The 8,989-nt window shown below is 38.7% G+C and overlaps 1 protein-coding gene across 2 annotated transcripts in view; it reads left to right on the top strand.

Annotated features, from left to right (window-relative positions):
* LOC130608425 (potassium voltage-gated channel subfamily KQT member 1-like) overlaps nucleotides 1-8,989 on the top strand; it is a 466,916-nt gene that overhangs the window by 387,285 nt on the left and 70,642 nt on the right. The window lies entirely within an intron of this gene.

Raw genomic sequence — 8,989 nt, forward strand, 5'->3', positions numbered from 1 at the left:
CCCTTGAACATCTTGCCTGAATAGGACTTTCAGGGTGCAGTCTGTCCAGCACACGGTGCCCGTATGCTTTAACACTTGGCCTTCAAACTGAAAAGGGGGGAGTGTCCTGTCCTAATTTTGAAATTATACTGTCTAATGTCTTCTGAAAACACACATCACCTCTAACACTTTATCCATTCACTGAGCACTTGGCAGGATTTTTGCACCTTCATTCCTCTCTGACTGGGGGCTCTGTGAAATGCATTAAAGCTCAAAGTCTTCTGAAAAGACTTTCTTCCATTTAATAATATTTCTTTTAATATCCAAGTGAAGCAGCATGTAAGCATTTTGATAAATTCTTAAAAGAAAAACCAAAAACAACAGGCTTGGAAAGGTATTCTGGGCATTGTATTTGGGCTACCCTCACATCTGTTCAGTATAACTGAACTTTTACATCCCCAAAGAACTCTTGTTAGGGTTGGAGGCAAAGAAGTATTTCTGAGCAGTTTCCTTTTTTTTTTATTTCACTGTGCATGGTGTCCTCCAGGTGCACAGGTCTGAAGGTCCCTTTTTTGGAAAAAGTAAGCAGCAAAACCAAGAAATTATGCCAGTCCTTGTGTATGTTTCACAGGTGGTTTCCAAATATTGTCATGGTGGTTGGGAAGCAACAAAAGTTGAGACTGTTTTCAGTTTGTTCAATGTTGTATATTCATTTTTCTAGCTGTTGAGTAAATTTGCTCTGAAGAAATTGATCCTTTACTGCTTAAGCTGTATCATCATTACTTCATATCCAGGTCAATATGCTAACATCAGCAGACAAAAGTTCTCTTTATTTGACAGCTATTACGCATGCACACTGAAGTTCAAGTATACAGTATGTGCTATTTACTGTTATGCTCAAATCTATATATATGTGGCTTTGTGTGTGTGTACATTATATATTTTTGGATGTGATATATAAAATTTTAAAATATGATTCAGGCTGAAAAGAATAGAAGTGGATTTCAAGTTCAGTTTAACTCATGCTTGAGGTGTGTTATCTGTTGTATTTTCATACAGCAATTCCTCTAACCCTGGATTGTCTTCTCCCTAAAAATAAATATTCGGAAGGTATTTTATAGCCCTAATGTTCAGTTCAGACCCCAATTTAAATACAGGTTTGCTTCAGAAAACTCACCAAGCCATACCTGTGTTTGGATATCAAAGTTTCACCAGATCTCTTAAGGATTTGATCTAATTTTACTTTCTGTGAAGGATATTGATTGTAGGGAGTTTCCAGAAAGATTTGTTTATTTATTTATTTATACTCAGTACAGTGTTTGTAGGATCTGAGAAACTGGTAGCTTGGTCTTGCAAAAAGAAAGATTCAGTGCAGTGTAAGTGCAGACTAAGGAGAAAAGGACTCAACAAGATATTTTGGGACTTAAGGATATCTTTTGTTGAAAGAAAACTTCTGTAAGTTCATACCTGCAGCCTGATTTTTTCTCTTTGGTATACAGTCAGTGGAGGAACTCCACAATATGAAGATGTTGTCAGTCCAAGGAGATTCAGGGTCACTCTTGCAGTTGGTTCTTTGGGTGTTTCCCACATGAAACTGAGAGTGAGACTGTCTGACAGCAGTAAAATAACAGGAGTCCTCCTTCTTTCTGCATAGCTGGAACATCATGTGGACTAACAATCTCCAGTTATTTCATTTCAGAAATATAGCCACGGCATCATGGACCATAAATTACACAAGGTTCACAAATCTGAATGAACCTTCTCTTCCAGCCTTGCTTAAATAACTGCCTTCAATTATTCTTTCTTCCTATATAGGTAATAATTGAATTTTCCTGGTGTTTGGGTTTATGTAATAATAAACAAAAAGCAACTAAGATGGCGGACAAACATCTCCTTCCAGCTACAACTGTTCCAAACCAAAGAGATTACTGCCTCTGGCTACTTTTCCTTGCTCCCATTACCACAAATCTTGGCCCATTCCTACATGCAGCTATGCTGCTCTGATGAGTACTTTCCAGCTACCTGAAGATCAATAAAGAGATATGCTGTGGTGGGGCAGTCATGAGAATTTAAGAGAATGCAGAACTTAATATGCTGCATCCAGTGGAAGATGGATAAAGGCTGAGCATAGCTGAGCCTTTTGCCTTTTCCTCCACTAAGTAGCTTTGAGGTTCTTTGGGCTGCTACAGAAGCATTGCATAGTGGATGCCAACATGTACGTTTGTTTTCAGATGTGTAGATGCCAATTTGTGTGTCAGTTTTCAGATGTGTGTACTCATTTTCACTAGCCTGCTAGCAAGAATCAAAACTTCAAGTATAAATGTTTTCAAGTGATCACCACATGTTCTGTGTATTTTTTTTCATAATGTCATCAAATTGATGAACTAAGCAAGCTGGCATAAGCAATCTAAGCTACTGTCATGACTGAGGACAGGGTGAGTGGAAAGACTTGGAGACTAAAGACTTGGAGACTAAAGGCTTGGAGACTTGGAAAAAGCCTTCATCAAGGCTCTGCCAATGGTCATAAACTGGATTCTGCATGTTGTTTGCATGTGTAAGAAGAGATGGTCTCTGTCCCACACAGTTTACAGCTTGGCAGTCATCTTTAGCAGTTTCTACCAATAAGCCTATTTAACACCATAGAAGAGAAAACCCATTGTGTGGTTGTCAGGGGTCTCCTCCCTCAAGAAACACTTTTTTCTTTTTTTAAATGTAATTTAATGCACTCCAAACCCAAATATTTGTTCTTTGAATGCATCCTCATGAGCCAGGAATAAACATCTCAGAGTGATTAATGGCAGTCCATGTGGGTGTGGATTTGCTGTGGGCATGCACATGCACACCCACAGGCTCGCACACCCACATTCGCACAAGCATTTGCAAATGGTAATTGTTTGCATATTTAGTTGTAGAATTTTTTGGCATTTGGACATTCTGCTAATTTTTCGAACTGCAGATACATTTGGGTCAGATTAGCAGAAGCAGCCAAGGAGTCATATCACTCTCTCAGCCCAGAGACATCTGTTCTTACATTTGCTAGGAGCAGAAGTGAAACAGAATTACATGCTTCTGTGCAGTGAGCATCCAACATAAAATCATCTTACCAGCAAGCCTATAGTTAACATAGCAGGGACAGCTTAGGTCAAGAGCTAGATGGATTACTGGGTCTGAGAAGTTCAGAGTGGTGGGAAGCAAATCCAGGGAGTAGTGATTGCTTGTTAGTCCCTCATTTTTTTGGGCATTCAATTCAGCTGCAAACGCATAAGTATGTTCTATTCACATTGCAGCATGAGTCATTTGCAAAATGACTAAAATTTCCAGTAATTTTTCAAAATGATTGTTTCAGCCAGCCATTCAGTAAAATTACCGCTCCATTGATTTCTCAAGATTTGGCATTATTTTTCTACATACGTATTTCTACAGAACCATACAGTCACTTATTTCCACACTTGAGACTATTTTGTAAAATTATTTAAATTGTCAGTCATTTCTCAAAATGGACACATATCCCACATTATAACTGTGGAATATATTATGGGACCTTTAAGGCTATTAGGGGGATTATTACATACTTATTATGGACGCATCAACAAGGTATTTCAGGGTAGTCCAGTTACTGGAAAATAAACCTTCTCTCTGAATTCTTGTCCATAAGCACAAGCAGCTCCTTTTTAGTTTTAGGTGCAAAACAGCTTCCTGAACTGGTCTGCCACATATGGCATCCCATCAAAATGCTTTGCAGTGCTGTAGAGGTTGGATCCCTGAGGACACTTCCCTGGAAATGGAAGTTCAGACCTGCATGAATGGGCCAGATATTCCCTGTGCCCCTACTTATTGTCATAGACCCAAATATTTTCTCCAGAGAAGACTGTTACCCTACTCAGGATGACCTTAATGACTCTTCTTGATGACTCAGGAGACCTTGACATGGTCTCTCACGGATGATTTTACCGCTCCTAGCAATACTGTGTTGTCATGCCAAATGTTACAAGAAGACTCCAGTAGTAATACTAGCTTTTTCATAAATGCTCCAGTTCTTGAGAATGTAATATGGTTGTGCTAGGACAGCTTTCAACTTTGTAACATTTCTTGTAATACTGGGAACAATTCTGGTGCCTCAGATTGCCTATGATGCTAGACAGTCACAAAGGCCTGAAATTTTTAGTCACTGATTTCATAATATGATTATACCTTTACTTATGTGTGTATACAGATAAGTCTACACAGGGTTTTCACAGACACCCAAATTACGAGTCTGAACAGAAGATTGCCCTGGCCAAGTACCGAGCAAGTCTCCTTTACCGTCAATTAACAAAATGGGCAAGTGAAGTAATTTAATATATATTTAATTCAACTAGTAATATTTTCATCTAAACTATGCTGTGGTGTTTTTGCTTCTTTCTAACTCTCCAGAGTGTTAAAGGGAAAGGGGGAAGGAGACGTTATTTTATGCCTACTGAGCAAGCATAATTATTAGCAGTTTTGCTTTTTCTGTTCAGTATGTTTGCAGCATGATGGTGTGAGTTGCAGAGGTTCTTACTGCTGTGGCTTTTGTCTGTAAGAAGGGAAGGTTGTCTAGAGCTGTACATATGTGTCAGTCTGACAAAGAGAAAATCATAGACTCATAGTATGGTTTGGGTTGGAAGGGACCTTCGTGTAGTTCCAACCTCAATGCTATGGGCAGGGACACCTTCCACCCTTCCACTAGACCATGTTGCTCAAATCCTGACCTTTAAAGAGCAATGCAAAAGCAAATGTGTATTGCAGATTGCTTTGTAGTGGGAGAGAGAGCTAAATTACCTTTTCAAATGCAAAGTTGGGTCAAAGTTGGATGCAGCCAATGGCAGCCTCCTCCCTTTCAGCTCTCAAAGTAAGGGCTCTGAAGCAACTCAGTAGTGATAGGTGGTTTGGTCTCCCCCTATTTTTCCCCATTCCACAACCTCCCCTACCAGTCTGTTCATAGGCAGATGACCTTTCTGTGTTGCTTTACACACACAGCATTAGTGATTTAGACCCAGTGTGCAATTAGTTATGTAACAGGCTCTAGATAGCCCTGCCTGAGCACCATCAGACACACATTTGTCCAATTAAGACAAGCCAATACTCAGTGCTGGATTAAACACCTGAGAGTGGTGAGTTTTTCTTACAGACTTAATTCGATTTCTACAGGTATGTGGACTTTTTCCATCAACTTAAATGGGATTTTAATCAAGCCTTAAATAGGTGGGAAAATGTCATCTTCTGTGAAAACATGTGCCTTAACACTCAGGTCATGCAAATATTTCCATACAAAGATGTGCTTCAGACATGTAAACTCTGTCCATTGCAGTTATTTCAGTAGGCAGTTCCAGATCTTGTCACATAAACACATGCAGGACTGGGGCTCTTGTGATGCTCAACAGGAGCTGCTTGCTTGTATACCTGCTATTAGTTGCTATTTTTCACAGATTCAATGAGCCACTTTCATTTCATTTCACTTGAAATAATAAACAAATTGTGCATTGGATTTTCTTTCAGTTTGGAAATGAAGCAAATTTTGCTTCTTTTGTTTTTTTCAACACTAACTGGGCATTAAAACTGAACTGTCCCTAAGCATACAAATATTGACAAAAAAATTAAAGAAAAACTAATTCCTTAAGGAAATACATCTTTCTGCAGTTGTCAGCAGATACATTAGGTTTTCTGTGGCAGCAGAAGGATCATCTATCCCCATAAGTTGAAATTTCATTGCCTCATACTTTTCCTTCTTTTGACAGGATCTTTTCCTATTGAAACAATTGGAAAATTTTCCTTTTACTTTCCTGAGCTCTGTATCTGTCAGCGTTGTCCCCCTGTGACTGTGAGGATGGTTTGAAGTCTGTCAAAGTGATATACTGCAGGTTGAATTGAGAAAGATGCCATATGTTATTTGGCTAGAGTAGGTTATTGTCTTACAATAGTTTAAAAGAGTTATTATGGGGTTTTCCCCTGATGTTAGTTAAAGAAGAAACAGTGTTTGTTAGAGACAAGCCTTTGCCAACATATACTTTCTAAACCATATAAAGGTCACATGGTTTTATCTTATTCCCATTGAACATATTTTTTCAAAACCAAGACAAGAGCATCCTGACAGTGGAGTACATAGCTCAGAGTAATTGTCCTAGCGCCCTTTGTGTCTTGGTGCACTCCTCAACAAGCATTGACAGATGTTGCAAGTAGTTGTCATGAAGGTAAGAAAGGGGGACTGGTTCAACAACGTGAGAGTAAATCTCATGTATTTTCACTACATAAAATAATCAGAAGCAAACACCATACACAGCTTCTCTTACATATTTTCAAAGTGGAATCACTGAAGGATTGCCACGGTTACATAGCTAAAGGTTTATCTTTTGACGCAATGGATAATACACATGAAAAGTCCAGCAACTAGGCTTCAAATTATAGAGTATTATTATATTGGTGGTGATAAATCCCTAGTAACTTCAGTTTAGGACAGCCCTTTGGGAACTGTGGAGACATCAGGCTCCTCTGTACATAGATGGCAGACTGAGAAAGAGATCCTTGGGTTTCACTAATTCTTGCTGATATAATTGACTTGCACCATTGGAGCTTTTAGGTTATTTATTTCATTTCACACAGACTTGGGCTGAAATATGCAAATCCCTTCCATAGTACAGACAAGATCTTCTGTCAGTGAGTCTGCTTTTCTGTTTATCTGCTCTTTCTCTGCATTACATAAAGGATAGATAGAGTGAATATGCCCTTAATATGATAGGCATATAAAATCAAAGTGCTAATGAGACTTGTTCTCTTTTGTGAGCAGTGGCAACAAAGGCTAGAAATTTTGGATTGTTTAGCATTTTATAGGTGGCAGTCTTTTGTTGCTACAAAATTATTCAAGGTGCCCAGAACTGTGACTGTGAAGAGCTTCTGCTGACAGGGTAATAAAATAGTAGATTGAGTTCAGAGTCAGTAAATGCAAAATAACACATAATAAGAGGAGAAAAAAACCCTAAAGATTCTGGGAAGTGCCTGCATGGAGTTCTTTTCTACAGTTTTATATAAAAGCTATCTTAGGCCAGCCATGAAAAAGGCATTTGGGAATTACTGGGAGATAAATTAAAAGCAAAGAGAAGTTATATTGCATTATACTGTAATATAAATCCCAGTTCTAGAAAGGCTTTGATAGAACTAGAACGAAAGTCTACCTGGGGAGCAGGAATGGTCAAAAGCATGGGAGGTTTCTGTACAACTTTAGACTGAGTAGACTAGGAAGACTTTTCTACCTGGAAAAGGGGCAATGGAGAGGGTACATCAGATCAAACATAATACATGGAAGAAGAAGGAGCAATGGCCATTCCTTTCATCCAATTGCACAAGAAATAAAGGTCAGCAAATAAAAACAGCAGTTTTCCAGTTTGCTAGAGCAACTTTGCCCTTAACAAAAGCAGGGAAATGTTTGATACTTTTTTTCTCTGACAAAACTGATTTAGCAAAAAATCATGGCTTTGTTGTCTCAACTATTGCCAAATTTGACCCAGATCTGGAGATAAATGCTGTTGGAAAGAAGTGCAAAGATATAATACCTATATAGATTTATAAAGCTGAAAAAAGAAAATCTGAGGCTTACCAAATAACTTAGCAGTTTGAGCATTCCTTTGCTGTAGGCAAGACGTTGATGGTCTTTGTGTGGTGAGGCTCATAGGCAGCAATTCCTTCTATACCCTGCATCTGGCAAAGAGAAGGGGAGTTTGTGACAGTGGTGACAATGACCATGATACACAAATAAAGATGGTTTAAGACAGCTGCATCACTCTTTCAACTCTAGACCTTTCTTTTTTCTTTTTTTTTTTTTCCCCAAATTTAGGGAAAGATGGAAGCCCTCCTCCTCCTGTTAAGATCAATTGCAGAAGAACTATGTTATTTTTATTATATATGTATTCTTTTAGACTTAAAATGGTAAATGCTCCTGTACCAAGGCCAGAGCTATCTAGTTTTATTTCTCAAGGACTCTCAGACAGTAGCAAAGCCTTCTGCCTTCCTTGTACATGCCAGTAGACAAGTGTCGATGAGCCCAGTACAGTGGAAAACCCATGAGCCAAACCAGCTGCAAACAGTGGCATCGCAAATATTTGTAAGCCCTTCTCTGGGGGCCCAACAATCACTTAGCCTTGCAGTCTCAAGCAACAAGGATAAGTTTCAATCACAAAAAAAAACTCATGACCTGCTCATTTATTTAGTAAAAATAGTATTCAAGTTCCTGGTTTTATGATTACACTGAAATTTAGAAATAAACATCTAGGGAAGTGTCACAAAAGGAGAGTCTTGGCACCACAGGAGCATATGCCTTGGATTTTGTTATTTTCATTTGATGTTGCAAAGAGTTCCAGAGAATATGTGGGAACGCAATCCGTGCAAGATTTTTCATTAGTTAAACCTGACTCTAGAGCTACCTAAGTCTTTCTAAAACTAAAGGTGTTTTAATAATTTAATTCCTGTTGAGTTGGTGAGTGGTGAGGCAATGGAACAGGCTGTCCGAGGAAGTTGTGGATGCCCCATCCCTGGCAGTGTTCAAGGCCAGGTTGGATGGGGATTTGAGCAACCTGGTCTACTGGAAGGTGTCCCTGCCCATGGTGGGGGGTTGGAACTAGATGATCTTAAGATCCTTTCCAACTCAAATCAGTCTATGATTTTATGAATTTCAAGGTCTCCCTAAAATCCTTATACAATGAAGTTGAAAGAGCAGAAGGAAAAATATTTTATTCTTCCAGTAAAGGAACTAGAGGTTTATTGAATTCAGAAAGAAATACATGGTAAGTCTGAATATAAATTACATATTTTGAGAACATTTCCTATGTTAGATTAGTCCTTATTTAAGGCAGAAGGGAGAGTTTGGTTTCCTTGGGTTCCTCCTTTGGAAGGGGTTTCTGCCAAGTCAGATTTGCAAAGGCTATTGCATCTTTTCATATAAATCATGCTAAGTTCATATCAGGCAAATGTACAAATCTACTGCTTGGCATTGTACCCTGTA

This window comes from Pezoporus wallicus, unplaced genomic scaffold (genome assembly GCF_028554395.1).
Source record: "Pezoporus wallicus isolate ANWC-B61680 ecotype Strahan unplaced genomic scaffold, APGP_CSIRO_Pwel_v1 scaffold_3294, whole genome shotgun sequence".
NCBI classification, from domain to species: domain Eukaryota; kingdom Metazoa; phylum Chordata; class Aves; order Psittaciformes; family Psittacidae; genus Pezoporus; species Pezoporus wallicus.